The sequence below is a fragment of the Dreissena polymorpha genome, chromosome 14, assembly GCF_020536995.1.
Source record: "Dreissena polymorpha isolate Duluth1 chromosome 14, UMN_Dpol_1.0, whole genome shotgun sequence".
Lineage (NCBI taxonomy): Eukaryota > Metazoa > Mollusca > Bivalvia > Myida > Dreissenidae > Dreissena > Dreissena polymorpha.
In genome coordinates this window covers 201,116-221,044 of record NC_068368.1, presented here as the reverse complement: position 1 = coordinate 221,044, position 19,929 = coordinate 201,116, and the positions used below count along the sequence as shown (strand labels likewise).

The 19,929-nt window shown below is 36.7% G+C and overlaps 1 protein-coding gene across 1 annotated transcript in view; it reads right to left on the bottom strand.

Moving 5' to 3' along the window:
* LOC127858476 (uncharacterized) overlaps positions 1-19,929 on the bottom strand; it is a 230,935-nt gene that overhangs the window by 121,452 nt on the left and 89,554 nt on the right. The gene's annotated exons all lie outside the window — the stretch shown is intronic.

Genomic DNA, 19,929 nt, shown 5'->3' with positions numbered 1-19,929 from the left:
ACAAGCTAATCGGGGACAAAATTGTCCGCTGTTATAATAGTTTTCGTTAATTTGCATATTTGCACTCATCTTAGTATTTCCAGCAAGTATCGTCTTGTTTAAAGGTTGTTGCGCGAACTTGTAGTGACGCATACGACGTGATGACGTGGATCAAACCATACAGTGTATGAATCAGCCACATGTAGCGAGTTTCAAAACTTTATATGCCAACTTATGAGGAATTTAAGGAGTTGTCATAGATTTTGATGATATTATCAGGCCATTGTTAGTCATGGTACGTCAAAATATATCGCACGTCATGACTTAACATTAACACCGTAATAAAGAATAATGTAGTATTGTTAAAAGCATTTACCAAACAATAATTATTAAAGAACTATTGTTTGATTTTTCGCAAAACTAATTTGCCTTGGATTTATGGAACGAAAGTGAGTATTTCAATAATAATACCCAGAGGTCTCTATGGTTCTTCATGACAGGAAGTCGATCCAGCTCCTCATCCGTCCCTCCATACTTGTAGTGAAACTCTCGAATACGGTTATCCAGGGTGTTGGGCGTCACGCTTCGACGGTCAAACTGCAACCAATCATAAACAATAGTGTTAAGCCGCTTGTGACACAGTATGAATAACAAGACTAATTGCATATTATTGTGATTGTATAAAAAGCTGTGTGTTGCCAGTCACGACAACATACGCTTCTACGGTAAACTACATACCGTAGAATCGTATGTTGACCTGACTAAACACTCCAGGATGTATCATATACAGGTATGGAAGGAACGTTTTTTGGTAATTTCTTTTGGCCGTTTAAATAAACCAATTATTGAATAAGTTGCATACTTGTTCTTGAAGTGTTATTTGCAAAGAAATGACTGCAATGAGAAGTGGTTGAATATTAATATCGGTCACAGTTTGCCAATATATAATCGCGCCTAATCACTTTCAGCGCAGTAATATACACATGTACGTGTAAATAGTTCCGGGTGTAGCTCAATCTCATCACTGGCGACATTTATAAATACGTCACGATGGTTAATTCGAACATTATGGTTGCTTTATCTTAAGAAATGTTTTTATTTTTCACTGTACAAGTTTATCCATAAAATATGCATACAACATTTTAATTATGTTTAAATTAAAACAGCTATTAACTATATATCATCCAAAGCTGGAAGGTTTTACGAATGAGCGCATTGGTTAAGCACTGCGATGATTTGGGTTCCTAACCTGTTGTGTTTTATATGTATTGGTACTGGCGGCGCTTTTATACGTGGTTGGCCTCGTTAGAGCGCCTTTATACGTGGTTGGTCTCGTAAAAGCGCTTTTATACGTGGTTGGTCTTGTTGGGTGTAAGGTCGTCCGACTTCTGCAGCCAGTTTTGAAGGTCGCCGGGCGGGTGCTGGTGTACGCTGGATCGAACTTCTCGAAAAACTCATCTTCTTCGTGTATTACGTCACGAATCAGTGTCGTCATATCCGGTTCTGACATACTATCGTCCAGCAACTTACGGTTTCAAATAAGACGAATTTAGAAATGGATCAATCATTCAACAAATATGTTATCAAAACACGGGTGCAAGCTTCTTTTGATATCGAAAAAAAACATTCAAGAGCTACAATCGTCTTAGTATGGTGCATTCACAATAAAATGCCACTACATTGTAAATAACTAGGTTCTTGACCTGCTCAAGATTTTAAATTCCAGTTACAATACTCCAATCACATGGGTTTTTATATATTTAAGGTGAATTAACAGGAAAACACAATATGGCCATCGAAAAAAATGTTGCATTGACGTATTCCCAAGCATTTTATTTATCCTTTTCAACCTGAAATAAAATTATAACTCCTTAAATAGGTAACGATTTATTTTTTCAATCTTTTAACAAAATTAAGAATTTTCATTTACATTTAAAAAACAGAATCTTTAAAGTGAATATATATTACACTTGTAGCACATACCGAGGTGTAATCCCGGTTCCTCGTGCTCAACAGCACGCGCGGGTCTCGCCGATCCATCATCTTGGCGAAGTTACGCACAAGGCGGTTACCATAGCGACGGTATCTAAGAACGTTATATTCCTCGTCCAACACGCGTTCTGCTTGGTTGGAAACGTCGACGTCATTGCAGAATGGCGTCAAGGAAAACTAAACGTTTTCTTGTCACGTTAGCGTACTTGCATTTTGTTGAGATAAAATACAAAATGGTGATAACAATAGGACTAGTATCAGTTGTATTAGTAATACTAGTTGCAGTAGTTGCAGCAAAAGTAGTAGCTCATGTTGAAGTATTCGTCATTTAAAATGATTTGTTTCGCTAGAATCGCCAACAAATATGGAAGGAAGGTCGGCTAAACTCGGAAAATCATTTTCACCATTTTTAATGATATCCAATTTAATGAGAATACTCCGATTTTCGTAGAACAATTCCAAATCCCATGTTTAAATGTTTTCTAAAGTTTAGTTTAGCCAATTTTACTTGAAGTGAATAGCATCGGGTGAAGCAAATGCTCGTAAACTGTACATTACTTTGTGATTTTATAAAAAGTTATCAAAATTAGTTTTCTTGAATAAAATTTATGATTGGCGCAATAATTAGGGTCAGTCGTATTGTATTAACAATCAGCTTTTAAGCCTCACCAAGCGATATCCATATGTGGAGTCTAGGTAACTGGATGTTACACCAGTATTCACACTCAAGTTGAAGCATCTTTCTACGTACCCTCATTATCATTTCCTCGAGTTCTTTCTGACTAGACACGAAGGTTCCCTCCATGCGCAGTTTAACCATCAGCTCGCTCATAGGGTCGCGCAGCTGGTGCAGACTCAGCGGCTTCCGGCCATTCTTCACCGACGCCAGGCAGCCTCGCCCCACGGCGCTTAAAGAAGAGATCGAGTTCTTACTGAGAAACTGATGTAGGTCGACAGCATTGATATTACAGATACACAAGTAGGACATTCAAATAATTAGAAATACATACATCTTCCCGCGTTTGATTGAGCATATTTGCTAAACCTAATGGAACGATGCACTATTCTGGTGGCAGGCAGACTTCCAAGAAGGTTCAATAGTTTAAATTTGTATTTCAAATAACATTTTTGACCAACCATTATATATATTATTTATTTATCAAATGCTAAGCTTCCGGCGCCCAGCTTCAGTACCCCAAACTCCTGCGTCCTCTCCCGGATGCTCTTCCTCAGTGCCGCCCGCTCCTTCATCAGCTCTTTGTACATAAGCGCCCGGGGATCGCCTTGTGGCGCTAGGGCCGCCTTGTCCTGCTTGAAGTACTCGAGCAGCTCCAACATGACCGACTCCCGCTGTCGCTGCCGCTCCACATTCAACGTAACGCTCACTGGGAGGTAAGAAGTTTAAGTCAAAGTACGACAAGCACAAATTTACGACGTCACTCAATTTTCGATGCATTTTTTTAAGAACTAAAAATGGTGCCCCGAAATTATATTTGCGGGCATATACGGAAACATGATATTTTATAACGTTTCGGGTCACGAAAAATATAACTATCGGATATAATACCACGCTAGTGTAGGCCCTTGGCATTTGATAGACATAAACATTCCAATGGATAAGTCCGCAAGAGGTTATTGAAAATTGCATGAACCTGCTTCCGTTTTCTCTTTCGCCTCTTTCTCGGCCAGTGTATACAGCGTCTTGAAGAGCGGCACCTTGCCACTGAGGCTGGAGTCGAGGCGGTGCTGCATCTTCATCAGCACGTATGCCCATATCACGTGCGCCGCGTGCGGGTAGCGCTTGATCACCCTCCTGTAAATTAGACGGGAGAAGGAGGTTAAATATTTGAAAGAATATCTTCAAATATAGTCATTATCATAGTCAATATCAAAATCATCAACATAATAATCAACATAATCACCAACAATATCATAATAGTCATCATCATCATCATCATCATCATCATCATCATCATCATCATCATCATCATCATCATCATCATCATCATCATCATCATCATCACCATCACAATCATCATCATCATCATCATCATCATCATCATCATCATCACCATCATCATCATCATCAGCAGCAGCAGCAGCAGCAGCAGCATGATCCTCATTATCACCACCACCAGCACAAACACCACCACCAACACCAACAGTACCACCGACAACAAAATAACCAAGAAGTAATAATGAGGGTATGTCCACCAAAATCACGTTCTCAATGGCGCTATTGACAATGCCGACTCGTACCGGAAAGACCTCAGGTTCCGCGTGTACACGTCACAATCGTGCAAGCACCGCATACTGGCCATATGTGTGCGCAGATTTAGCATGATTTCCGTTATGCCGAGCACCTCGCGTCTTTGGATGGCGCAGATGCTCACCTCCTGTTTCTTAGTGGCGCCGTTTTCTCGCGCCGTCCGTCTCGAAACCTCTCCTCCATACTCGTACTTCCGTTGATAGAACCGCCGGCGGGAATCTCTGGGGAAAATATATAATTGATCTGAAGAATACAGAGGTTATTTGTTTTGGTAGATCGATTTTCATTAATCATATTTTCAACGTTTACAAACGTTCTAATGTGGACCAAATGCTCGTGTTTTGATGGAATACGAACAATATGCCAACAAGTTAACTAAATGTTAATATTGTATAAATTTATGAACATAACAATCGTATTACTAATCTGCTCCACTGCGGTGAGTGAGTATTTGTTTTGTCAAAAGTTTTCTAGATCGCCAATTTTCATCATGTGCTTTCTACTGAACAATGTCTTACTATTCTTGGAGTTTCTGAAACTACTTTCACAATTATAGGCTTCATGGAAGGTTAATTGCAGCATAAAACACTGTTTATTTTCTTCTTGGTATGTAGAAAACAAGACTTGCGTCGTGGTAGAATACAATTACAGCAAGATTATGATATACTACGTACAACGTGGTATATTGAAATTATGCCGTGATCCATATATTGGAAAACGAAGTGATGTAAAATAGATATAGGAATTCATGACTGATATGTTTTTTACTATTTTACTGCTAAGCAATAGCACAGCATTGATCAATTCCAAATGTTAAGACCACATGACAAGATACAAATACACCACACCCGCACGCAATTAAGTGATGTCTTTACCTTAGCCAATCGCACTCATTGTAGTAAACGTCCCCAAGCGCCTCGAAGGGCCAGTAGGTCGGGTACTGGAGGCGATGGCGGCTCGGCTCCACGATCATCTCCGCACTTCCGCTGGATATTGGAGCAGAAGGTCGTTAACGGTCCGTACGTTTGTATGATAAATGGTCATTTGACATTGTGCGATATGCACTTTGAGATGGACATGTATTGGTAGATACGTGGATAAGCAAAGCAAAATACACACCACATACGTACATAATTATGAAATAACTGAGTGAAATTTTAAAAAGTGTGTGAACGAATGTATTTACTTACTTTACTTTTTTCAAGGAAAGAGAACTGGTGCGAAAACTTTGGAAACAACTAGACGGATCAGTGTACCGTGTGTTTGAACAGTTTCCTCAAGAGGTAATAGAAAAGAGACGAAAGTTAGTGCCTCAAATGAAAGAAGCCAGGCGGTTAGGCGGTTAGGAAAACGCGCCTATCTGGCATATGGCATATGACACTCTTTACATAAATGGAACCGCGGTAAGAGCATAGGGGCACGATGGCGGTGAGGTGTCGGTTTTATCGTGGAACATTCATGGTTTAACTGATTTGAAAAGATCTAGTTCAGAGTTTACAAATATTTAATTTGATCCAAATAATTGTGTCATAATGATTACGTATAATTTCAATTCCATTTTTTAAATGATCTTTTATATAAATAGCAATACCACCGCTACACCGTCGAGCGTTTCTATGTTGAAATTTTCTAAAGAAATTAAAAGATAGATAGCCGTCAAGCGTAATGTTACTAGAGAGCTTTGTCCATGTTTCAAACAAAAAACAGATATCAAATGAACATTTAATGATATGATAAGTAAAATTCCTGCTGGACCTGGATCTCCTCTATTTGTATTGAAGTCAGGAAAACCAGTCACATATAACATTTATTTAAAAAAGCTTCGTGAAATTTTATCAAAATGTGAAGTAGATCCAAATTCTTATTCTACTCACTCTTTTAGAAGGGGCATGGCTTCCTTTGCATTCAGATTAAACGTATCCGCTGATAAAATTCAGCTTTTAGGTGACTGGTCTTCAGACGCTTATAAGAAATATCTGCATATGTCTTTAGAAGATAAAGTTGAAATTGCTGAATTCATATCTGGACATATATAATAACATGTTTTGAATAGTGTATATATGTAAATAATTTTAATTTTTTCCACAGAAATCAGAATAGACTGATTCATTGTGCAGTCATGTAAAGGCAGTAGGTAAGAAACTGCATGTTGTCGTAAGATGTTTATATATGATCAGTTCTATAGGTTGTCTGTCATTGCTGCTTTAGTTTGCACGCTTTATATTATTTCAGTAATTGAATGGACACGCTTATTATGTGCTATTGTTTGATTGTGTTGCTTTTATTGTATTGTTTGTTTGTGTGTGTTTGGCATTATGTTGGCTTTTGCATGAATATTCTATGAATTATTACATGTGACTTATAATTGTCTTAAATGAAATTGTATGTATGATCAAATTATCTATTTGATTTACATTACTTCTTGTTCGAATTGGAAATTCGATAATGATAATATTTGAATTAATTTCGCTGTGTTACAAGGACAATAAAAATTTAACTATTATTGAATTTGTCATTCATTGTAGTTATAACTTTATATAAATTCTCACTGAGAAAAACTTAAGGAAAGAAATTGGCTAATTTTAATCTTGAATTAAAATGTTTAATTTATGACGCAAGTTAATTCTGTTTACAAGTTCTCACTATACCTTTCTAAAAATAATGTTGAGCGATGTTCACTTTCAACTTTTTTATGATTGGTCGAATTGCTAACTCGAGCGCACAGGTTTTCGAAAAATAGTTCATACTTGTTTTTGTAAACGTGGAACACACAGCGTTAAAAAATTTGAATTTCCCAGTCCCACCCTCCCAAATTAAGTAGTTTAATGAAAATCATTTTATATACATGTAATAGGTCATTGTGAGATAAGATAATTGATAATTTGTTAATGCTTATTAACTTGCTTTGTGTCTATGTTTGTATAGTGCTTTGCAATTATAAAATTATTTGTTTATTTACATATTTAATATTTGTTTTCAGCTTGAATTGTTATTAACATATTGTATAATGCTTGTATTATGCTTTGAATGCTTTTGCATGAATATTCTATGAATTATTACATGTGACTTATAATTGTCTTAAATGAAATTGTATGTATGATTAAATTATCTATTTGATTTACATTACTTCTTGTTCGAATTGGAAATTCGATAATGATAATATTTGAATTAATTTCGCTGTGTTACAAGGACAATAAAAATTTAACTATTATTGAATTTGTCATTCATTGTAGTTATAACTTTATATAAATTCTCACTGAGAAAAACTTAAGGAAAGAAATTTTGGAAATATTTTAAATCTAAAAACAAAATAAATGGCAATAAAATTTCAATACATGCATTCAAGGATTATTTTGAAAATTTAAGTAATACTATTAATCATACTAATAATGCCGAAGCTGAAGAATTTTGTTCAAATAATAATTTTAATTAGGAAAATTGTACTTTTCCAGAACTAGATCAGCCGATAACATTAGATGAAGTTAGGAATGCAGTTAAACGCTTAAAACGTAATAAAGCGGCTGGAAGTGACTTTATTTTAAATGAATATTTTCTTGAAAGTTTGGATATTTTATCAAATCATTTATGTGACATGTTCAATAGTATTTTAGTTTCTGGCTTTTTCCCCGATCAGTGGACAGAAGGAGTTATCATACCTCTTCATAAAAAAGGCTCTGTTGATGATGTTAGTAATTATAGAGGGATAACACTTGTTAGTTGTTTTTCTAAGTTGTTTACAACCATTTTAAACAAACGTATCGAATCGTTTTGTGAAGACAATGCTAAAATTTCTGATGCCCAATTTGGATTCAGAAAAGGATGTTCAACTGTTGATGCTATTTATATCTTGTTGTCTGTTGTGCAGCATTATTTAAATGAAAACAAACGTTTGTATGTTATTTATGTTGATTTGCTCAAATGTTTTGATAGTATATATCGCAATGCATTATGGTTAAAAATGTATAAATCTGGTGTACAAGGTAAACTTTTGAGAATAATTAAGAATATGTATGAAAATGTTAAATCTTGTGTCAAGTCGTGTACATCATATTCTGAATACTTTAGTTATGCTGTCGGTCTAAGACAAGGGGAGGTAATGTCCCCGATTCTTTTTTCACTGTTTGTAGAAGATTTGGAACTATTTTTGCAAGATAGCACATTGTCTGGCCTAAATATAGACGACATAACCTTAATTTTATTATTATTTGCGGATGACATGGCTATTCTAGGTAAATCACCAGAAGAAGTACAGAACCACTTAGATAACCTATATGTCCCACAGCCACTTTTTTCTTGTGTGCATTTTTGGTGCGGGATGCGGCGCTATATGATATGCCCGGAAAATGTTCTGACGGTTTAATAAGGGGGGTGGGGTTTTAAAAAAGACCCCCCCGCTAATTTTGCCGGGCTAATTTTGTTTTCAATATACAATGTCAAACACTAATTGTACTACGAGAGTTGTATCGCATAAGTCATTACAAAAAAATGGTATAAATAGGAGATGAATACGTTAGTAAGTCTAAGAACGTTTGTTTGCAAACATGTCTGTGTACAGTCGTTTTGCGAGGCTTAGAAAATCTGAACCACGAGCCTTCAGTCGCTATCAAAATATGGACCAGAGACTTCAAACCTTTGAAGACAGGCCATCCAAACGCAGCGTGTCAAAGGAAGACCTGGCTAGCCAAGGGTTCATCTACGACCCTTGTGTCATCTCCGACACGAGAGAGAATTTCTCCGACACTATTTTTAATTGCGTTAGATGCGTGTTTTGCAATGCGCACATTTCCATTTGGAACATGGACAAAGTAGATGTGAGAGTTAGGCATCGACGGCTGTGCCCCGCTTGTCCTTTTGTGTTCGATTGGAACATGAACAAAGAAGAAATAGTGAGACTCAGTCATCGACGGTTTGGTCGTGCTTGTCCTTTTGAATTTGAATTTCTTGACTATGAGTTATGCGATAGGTACTTGGAAATCGAGTTTGAAAAGCAATATGAAAGAGATAATTATGGAATTGTGGAAACAGAAAGCGATCAAGATGTTCATTCTAGCGATGATAACCAAAAATATTCAAATAAATCGGTAGAAAGTCTTCAAACAAAAGATGACCAAAAGTATGACGAATACGATAATTATAGTGATTTGGATGAGCTGCTAATGGCGAAAATTGACAAGACTTGTACTCGTACCCGCTACAAATCTTATCAAAAACAAACTGAAAAGCAGCGTAAAAAGGCTGAAAACAGGCTGAAAAAGAAACGAAGAACAAAAATACGCAATGCAAAACGAGATCAAAAGCAAACATATTACCAGGACAGAATCGACGATGATAATTACATACCTCAAAAAGGTTCCAATGATCAAGATGTAAAGAAACATGATAGAAAAATGTGTTGGGTTTGCAGAACTAATGATGCTGGCGATATACTGGAAGAACAGGTTTTCGAATCTTACGAACAGTTTTATCAAAAGCAAAAATATTACCGGGGCGAAATCGACGATGATAATCACATATTTCAAAAGGGTTCCAATGATCAAGATGCAGAGATACATGATAGAAAAATGTGTTGGGTTTGCAGAAGCCGTGATATCGATGATATGATAGATCAGTTTTTGCAATCTTACGAACGTTTTTTGGAGGAAAAATATAAAGAAGAATTCGACAATTGTTTTGCGGACGAAATCGGTGGCGTCGATGATGAAGAACAAAATAAAATTGAACATCTACCTTATGTTCAATCGCCATATGACTATTTGATTGACAAAAAGCTGGATGAAGAGGCCCACCATATTTATTTTTCTGATTACGAGGCATTCGCGCAATACATCGAAACGCGGGACGAAGAGGCCGACCATATTTATTTTTCTGACGATGATGCATCCGATGCGGCATTCGAGTGATACATGATATTAACACATAGATGTGTGACTCAATAATTAACATTTTATGCATGTTTGTTTTGTTGTGTTCGATTGTATATGTTAATAAAAAACCTTGAAACAATTGTGCGTGTTGTTTGTTATTTGAGTATGTTCTGAACAAATCACGAAAACACAAGCTATGATACAATACGTTTTATTGAATATTCTTCATGGACATTTTATTGGAATATCTTGTCATCGCATTCGCGCTAAACATTTCAAAAACGTGCTCTGTTTCAAGAATATCTTTGGCAATATCTTTTGACTTTTCAGCACCTCGAAAATCAATTGCACCACATATCCAGTTTTCGGCATGAATGAAACCATACAATAAATCGAATCTACACAGGTTCGCTTTCGTAGCAAGAACGTTCAAGGTTTCTTTTGTCACATCTTTGATCAGAAACGACCAAACTAAAAAGGTTTTCCTTGAAGTACAAGAGTCCATCAGCGCATGTTGAATCTTGATTTTGCTTATGTTTGTTTTGCTGCAAACGAATTCAACAATTTCATCAAATAGACACATTATCAACTTCGTTGGTTGTAGAGAAGCTTTGAGTCTTGCGTACGTTTCGAATCGATGTGCAAAATGTTCTCTTGTATTTATTTCTACATGCTGGAAATCTGTCCACAGACACATAGGAATGCTATTTGTGGTGTAATCCATGTGAATGACTGGAAGACAAATAACTTCAATTTGTTTGTAGAAAATACTTATATAGGAACTTTCCAAAATGACAATGCATCAAAAACTCGTAATGTATATGTTTGTGCATATAGTTGCCCTGTTTTGTCCCATAGTTTTACAAACAAATGCGTTAGGACGTCCTAAACCAAATTTTTATGAACCGTCTTGTTTCAAGCATGTACAGAATACACCGATTGACGTTACGAATGGTTTATTTTATGTGTTGATAAACGTAACCTATGAGTATTTGTCATTATACGACGATGTCAAAGAAAATTTACAATTTTTCAACAAATGGATGCAAAACCCAGAGTTTAGTTTAGAAGGTCATGAGCAACAATGCAAATCCATAGGTCTATCTAGATGTCCGAACAAGAAAAAAGCGTTTTCGAAACCGGTATACAGTGTAGTTGATGGTTTTGTAGCGGGATCAATGTTTATCACTTACGACTTACCCAGTCTTTTAGTTAGATTGCAAATTGAGCCGAAAACGTACTCTATCAGTGAGTTTGTGGAATCTGTGTTTACTGAGATTTACACACACGCTTGGATACCTTTGTTTCCATACAATTTTTCATTGACCTATGATGGAAGTGAAATTTGTGCAAATGGGATGCACGGTCATGCCTTCATCAGATTCAATACTGAACTGTGTACAACGTTCGGAACATGGTGCGATGTGAATTTAGAAGGTGCTAGTCCCGAGAAACAGGATCATGCGTTAACACGAATCAAAAATGCGTTATTGAAGAGAAAAATGAATGATTTGTCAGTCGCCAAGTATATCAAAGAATATGATCTAGGTTTGGAAATAATCCCTTCTAAGTCCAAAGAATTGCGAGACACAATTACACAAATAGAGCAAGAAATGAGTGAGATCCGCTTAAAAATCGATGATAAGTTCGACTTTGACTATGATCAATCTGACGAGGATTACTCTGACGAGGATAACTTTGATGAGGATTACTCTGACGATAATTTGGATGAAAAGCAAAGCGCTGAAAATGTTCCAATTATCGATTTTTCTGACTTTTTTTTCAAAAACACTAAAGTTCTGTCAGTAACAAACAAACCTATCGTTGACCCTATCGTAAGCCAAAAAATTCACGATATTCAAAATGCCAATACTTTCGTTAGCCAAACATTTTACGATATTCAAACTTCTACCAACAAGCCAAAAAACAAAATAAGTCCGCCAGTTAAAAAAAATACTGTTGTTAACCAAACTTCTCACAAAATTCAAAATGCTCTTAACAAGCCAAAACTCAACGTTAGTCTGCCAGTTAAAAACGATAACATCGTTAACCAACAATTTCAAAATATGCAAGATGCTATCAACAAGCATAAAATGGGAATTAAGCACAACAAGCAGACCGTTGCAGAAGTATCTACGTATGGATTGCAAAATTGTTACTGCATAGCATGTAATCGTTCTACTACAATTGGCAAAGTACATAACAATCGTTGCTATTTCATCGACTTGGATTCATCATTCAAGATTTCCTCTAATACGCATTTTTCTCCGTTTCGTGAATACACACTCTTGATTATCAACGAACGTAATCATGCTTTACGTGCGATGCTAAGTCAAATAGTGAAACAAGTGAGTAACGAAGTTATTCTCGCGAAAAAGGCTTCATCATATCGACTTACTGTCTTCAGCACCAAAGATGGCACAACTGTTGATAAGATTTGTATGTCGTTATTCAGAAATACGTATCAAATTGAGAATTGTACCGAGAGCACGAATGCTGTGCTTATAGCGAGAAATGGTCATTTCATTCGCGTACCACAAATACAATTGGCTAATTTCACGTACTGCGATATTGGTGCTGTGAAAGCGGAAAATGGCAAATGTTTTCGGATTGATGCAAATTGTTCGCACTCAAGTATTGCGAGTGTTTACGATTTGGATGATAAGTTAGTTTCATATTTGGTTAGCATTACTCAGAACACTGCACACAATATGAGTGAGGCAAAGTTTCAAATAAAAAATATAGATGACAGTTCTGTCACAAGCGAACACTTCATTGTGTACAACAAAAGGACGAACAGTGGACAAGAATGCACGTATGTCGATATGCGATCAAAGACCATTTCAATCGAAAAATGCAAACACAGTCCCACGATTTGCGAGGTTTTGTTGGGTAAAAGTACATTGAATGACGAACCGGGACTAAGAAAATTAACGTTTTGGGAAACTGTCGCTGTTTGTGTTGGTGGATTCATTGTGCTTGTGATAGCTGCTATTTGCTTCATAATTGTACTACACAGCATAGCTCGGCATAACGATACTGTTGTAAACAGTTAACATATATCAAAGCGTTTGTATCCGCTATTGTCATAACTCACAATGACTTCGTATGACAACATGTATACCATTGAACGCGAGAGCATTGGTAACACTCAAGAATTTTCCATCCACGTTTTTAAATGCATCAGCGTTTTGATCAATGAACAAGAACTGCTCGAAAGCATTTTTGAAACCATACTAGACGATATTGGAGACGAAAACGTGTTCATATTCGACTTGACAATCGAGTTTTGTTTCACAAAAGTTAGTAAAACTCTACATATCAGTCAGCTAAATTCGCAAAACTGTTCGTGTTTTGACATTACTTGTGCTATGCAGGAACAAGGAATCAATTTCACGGTACCAGCTGATCTTCATGTTTTTGTAACAAAAAACGCATAAACACATTTTCAGTCATAATTTCACTATTTTGAGTTGTTGATTGACTACAAAGTTAAACCATGTAACGGTGAGCGCTGCACTCTATGTTCTCAAATAAAGAGTGGAAATAGTTTTCAGTTCAATTGTGGTTTTGTATACATTGTTGAAGATGGAGAGAACTTGACTTGTAAATCAAAAGATGTTATATATGTTCTGAAGTGCAACACCTGCGGCGGTGAGTATATCGGCGAGACCGTTAATTTGAGAAAACGCATTCACACACACAACTCTCATATTCGAACAGAACAGCATTATTGTCGAGCTACTGATCATTTGATAGAATGTGGGAAACACTTGTGCGATGTAAAAGAACGTTACACTGTATTCGTTTTGGAGACAGAGCGAGACAAGCATGTGCGTAAAGCAAAAGAGGCGTACTACATTCGTTTATTCCAGCCAATGATGAACAAGTAAGGCGTGCATTATTTTTCAAGCGTATATATATAGCTGCAGTTAACAAAATAAGCACACTCGCAATCACTTTCTACGATGGCACAAGCAATGTTGACCTCGAGTTATGTTATGAAAACGAACAACCGAGAACGAATACAGCAGTTTGCGAACACTGTACTGAATCACGGCGTGAAAAGGAATTTGGTGTCTGAAGTCGAGTCAGGTGTCTTCTTGTCGCCTAACGATTATTTGAAGATAGAAGAACTTTCAGAGAAACTAAAACAGATTGATGCCAAACTAGCGCAGTTCAAAAGCCTCAAAGTAAGAACGCAGAATCTGATAAAGGGCATCAAGAAAACAAAAAACCTGCAGAACGATGTTGTGAAGACTGTGAGCTCTAACGTTTTCGATCGAATTCCAATTGATGTGATTAACAAAATACTCGGTTCTGGGGAAGACGAAAACATGTTTGCGCTAATAGAGCGAATAAAATCTTCCAATGTTGAGGAAAAACGCAAATATGCCGATATCGACATCTCCGATACAGAAATCTCAGATACGCTAAACGATGATGAAAAGGAAATTATGAACGGTCTGGCTGTTAAAAGAATGCGCAAATCTGGTGAAACGAAAGCTGCAAAGAAACCGAAAAAGGAAAAGACTATACTCAGTGATCTAGAATTGAGCGATGATGACGAATGACTACGTTGTTGCAATATTGTATGATTATGTTGACTTGTGTGTGTTACATTTTTTGTATATGTTGTAAATAAATTGTATCAATGAACTGTAAACATTTGTTGCCTTATCAATGGATATCGACGAGGTTTTGATTGTTGACGAAGACGAACAGTTAGCACAAAACACCTACTTGCTTTCACCCATGTACTCTAGACATCACCACGAATGCTCGCTATGCATTTTTCAATACATAACAGAATATGAAGAACCAATACGAATATTCGAAAGCAAGCTAGTAGAAATGAACTCAAAACTCGGGTGTGGAATTCAAACGTGTGTCACAATGGTTCTCAATGAGTTCAAAGACGATGAACGCATGTCGTTGTTCAAAAAATTGACAACTAGCGAAATTACAAGCCATTTTGATTCAGTATTTGGCGATCCTATTTGTGGATACAACCGACTTAAAGCTTACAATTTTTTCTCATTGTTTGACGAAAGTACAGTTAACAATTCCACATACATCAAGTTTATTTACGATACATACAAACATTCGAGAAACACGTCACTATGTCCTTATTCGCTTCTAGGCGTTTATGTTTTTCTTGTCATGATCAACACTATAGGAGGTGATGCCCAGCTTAAGAAAAAACACGACTTTTTGTGGATGTTTAACTGTCTATGCAATCACAAATTACGGTTTGGAAAATTGAGATAAAAATCTATTTAAGGATAGTTTTTTCTATAGAAACGCTAAACCCGCACACAACCAACAACCATGTCAACCATAAACATTAAAGATATTAATCGTGTCACTGACACCGAAGCCACTAATCGCTTGTTCACTAAACTGAAGTACGATATTGGTATTGAAATCTCTTCAAAGCTCATTCAGTCGCTTAAACAAAGCAAAGACAGGGTTGTATTTTATGTGGGCAAAGAACAAAGATCATACCCAGCAGCAATTGTGAAAATGTTCACTAACGTTAAGACAAATCATGTCAAGATTCAGCCGAAGTACAGTGTTCAAGAATTGATGAACGTGTTTGAAATTCTCATGAACCTGTCTGAGTACCAATGTAACGGTCTCACGCTAGATTACTCGGATTGGCAGTCAATCTCTAGTCTGGTAAACATGATCGAACTCGCTGAGCACCTAGGCATGACAGAAGTGGTGATGTTTCTTAAACGCATTCCACAACTTCTTACATTTCACAACAAAACCGCGTATGATAACGAATTGTTAAGACGAGAAAACGAGTCTAAGGAAAACCAAAAACCAATGTCTGTCAACGAACCTAGCGAAAACGATGAAAAGCGGTCGAGAACTAGAAAGAGAAGCTTTACAAAAGTGTTCAGTCGTAGTTTGAGCCGAAAGCGCAGAGAAGAAAATGTTATGAACTAAATGTCGTATTTTGTTTGTTGTATGTTGAAAATAAAGAGCAAAAACAGTAAACACGCGTGTTTGTTTTCTTCACGCAGCAAGATAAAACCCAAAACGTCAATATACTTGCATCTTCTCTACCAAACTAACAACCAAAACATAAAATGCATTTCAACATTTTATTTGACGATACTATTCAAACAAATACACACACAAGCATGCACTAAAAGTCATAACACTAATCAGTCCAATGAATCCGCTTCCAATCAAATATTTCAGATCTACAAACAGCGCATTTGTTCCCATATATATGCATGTGCCAGCAACAGTGTACGCAGAAAAGGTGCATGCATGGTGTTACGGCAAAGGTTTTCTCTTCATTGCAGCAAATTATACAAGTACGCGAGTCTTTCACTGCTTGTTCTTTTTCCAGGTGAAGTTGAGCCATACGTTTTTTGCAGTCTTTGCAATCACAGCAACTAATTGCTTGAAAGCGTTCACGAAGTTCTTTCATAACCTGTATGCATTCTTTTCGTATTTTTCTAACAGAAAACCACCATCGTAAGTCTTGAATACAGATCATCGCAAGCATTGTAACACCGATCATGGCTTCTTGTTGTTGTCAAGTTTAGTCTTTTTGCGATCCCAAAAATCGGGGTTTCGTTCTTCGATGATGAATCGAATAAGCAAAATGCCAAGAAATAGAGTCGCGAACATCAACAAATGAAATGAAGCTTACTTTTTATGCTGCGCTTTTATATGCAAATTTTGTAACGATCTATTTCACAAACCGTTTCACTTTGTCTGTAAACGTTGCCACATTGGTCACATTTTAGAACATGGAGAACGTTCAATGCATATGCTTCAATGCTCGTTCGAAAACACCAGAGCAGAAACGTATACAGAAAAGAAAATGGAAAATCAAATCTCAATCTGCTGCGAATAAGTTGTGGGACATCATATCAAAGCATATGAGCATAATATCCACAGAGGAGCCTAGGGTGAAATTGTTTCGCATGTCAAAATCTGAAACATTTGAACCATATGCATTTTTTTCTCCTGACTATGAACCTCAACCCGAGTTCGATTATCAGATCAAAATCACATGCTTTGGACTAACAGTTCATTTGAATGTGTATGTAAGATTGGGTGAAGATGACGACGAGGACGACTTGATGCTTGTTATGGACAGACCAGACGATACAAAACTATATTTCAACATTTTTGACCGCGATGGCGTGGTTGAGAAGAAACACAGTTTTCTAAAAACCAATGGTTCTGATATGTGCAAAGAAATCATCGATATGATTGGTCTCAAAGACATTATCGATGAGTATGAATTATTCGAAAATTTGATTTTAAACATATCGTTATCTATAAAAAGTGAAGTTGAATGTGAATGCGATACTGAATAAAACAACTTAACACAAATTTGTCTGTTTTCTACTTTTTATTCAACAAACTCGCTTACAATACTGTACAAACGATGTCCATTTACCAGGTTGATTTGCAACCCAGTCAGTAAGTCTATATTTACGGAACACGTTCTGTAGTTTATTCAGGTGGTAGAAGCCTTCAGCGTTGTAATTCGATATTTCACGTACGACGGCCGCAAACAAAACAAATGCAGTCACAAACACATCCCAGCTCAAACCATTGTTCAGCTTTTGTTCAAGCAATTCGGCGAAATAGTCTTCATCAAAACAAGCTATGGTCAGTTCATCTTTTGTAAGAACATGCATCGTAACAGTGCTATTTACAACCAAAATCACACATTCGACGATGTCACAAAGAGTGTCATTTGAGTCCTCAAACTGCTTGCATTCCAAGTAATTTGCTACCATCGCAGCCACAAACTCACAGCTGAACATTTTTTTACGTTATGACAACTACTGACTTTGCGTGAATGGTTTTATACTCGAGTTAGGCGCTTGTTATTTGAACTGTTGTAGTAGTTTGTAAACGTCTAGATTGAAATCCTTGCAACACATACGCAATAACTATAACTATAACCAAAGAGACAACCACAAATGTTAGTGCAATAAATAAGACCCAAAAGCTGTTTATTTTGGAATCATCGTCACTCGGTGAATCCAGTCCCATACCAGGAATTCTAATCTGACACAGAGTTCGTTTTGTTGTACAATCTTCATACGAAATAGATTTTTCATTCACGTCGATATACAAGCACGTATTGTTCACATCATATGACACTCGCGAATAGACTATCGCGTAATCGTTTAATTCGAGCGTTTCGTTCAGACTGTCAATTTTGAACATCAACTTTTGAGATATTGCATTCACCTTCGGGTCGTGCGTTCTGTTAATCAGATAGTCAAAAGCGTTTTGAAACTCTTCTTCTGTTTGCAGCACTGCTGGTAAGCACTGGCCATCTTCATTCACCACGAAACAAGTTTTAGGTGATGTGATCGACGCTGCTGCGTTTTCGTCAAATGAACATGTCTTGTACGCACGTGGATTGAAAGGTGACACAGTCACAAACTCTCCTCGATCCGCTTTTAACAGCGCTACGTTAGCCGTTTCGCATGAAATGCCCAAATATTTTCGTTTGAACAAATGAACGCATTGAGCAGGCCTATCTTTGTTGTTGAACAGCGCTATCTTGATAGAACCTTGAATGTTGTTCAAAATAAATTCGTTGCTTACTTGAGTGAAAACCGTTTTTAGATGAATGTTTTTATGTCCAAAAATGACCACATCGTATGCATTATAGTCGGTGCTGTTTACAGTTTTACGTACATTGACGTTCGTTGAAAACTGGTTTCCAACTTTGAACTGTTGCTCAATACTGATAAAGTAGCAAGATCCATCATATATTTTACCAATACTTTTAGTCGGATCACACACATTGCAATAACAGTTTTGTAAACCGTAAGAAGAAACGCTTTGAACTGTTGTGTCTGCGCGGACAACAATGAAAAAACACAAAATGATAAACGACCGCATGGTTGGCTTAGAACATCAAGAATGACAAGATCCGTTTGTTTAAGTGTGTTTTATATTTATTTTAGTTCTTATGATCTTTTTATTACGTACGACATAAATCCTATTATTCCAAAAACGATTGCAAACACGACTAGAATGCAAAACACAACGTCGACAGATCCTTTTTCGCCATGTTCGTTAGCCTTTGTGGTTGTTGAGCCATTGGTGGTGATATTACCACTCGTTATGTTATCGATTTCACTGTAGTTCTGTTGTGTGCTAGTTTTGTTTGCAACTCTCGATGTGGTTGTTGAAGAAACACTTTGAACTGTTGTGTCTGCGCGGACAACAATGAAAAAACACAAAATGATAAACGACCGCATGGTTGGCTTAGAACATCAAGAATGACAAGATCCGTTTGTATAAGTGTGTTTTATATTTATTTTAGTTCCTGTGTTTTTTTTATAACGTTATACACAAATCCTATAAGTCCAAGAACGATTGCAAACACGGCTAGAATGCAAAACACAACTTCGATTATAACAAGGACAGATCCTGTTTCGCTATTTTCGTTAGCCTTTGTGGTTGTTGAGCCATTATTTGTGATATTACCACTCGTTATGTTATGGATTTTACTGTAGTTTTGTTGTGTGCTAGTTTCGTTTGCAACTATCGATGTGCCAAGATCGCTATTTTCTTCAACCTTTGTGGTTGTTGAACCATCGCTAAGGGCATTGACAACTGATGTGTTATGTTTTTTACTTAATGTTTTAGTGGTATTTTCGTGTGCAACTCTCAGTGTTGCTTGCGTGCTTTTTTTGTTAACCTTTGTGGTTGTCGAACCATTGTTGGGGATATAAGCAAGCGTTGTGTTTTCCATTTCGCTGTTTGTGTGTGTGTCAATTTCGTTTGAAACTGTCGATGTAACAAAATCATTATCGC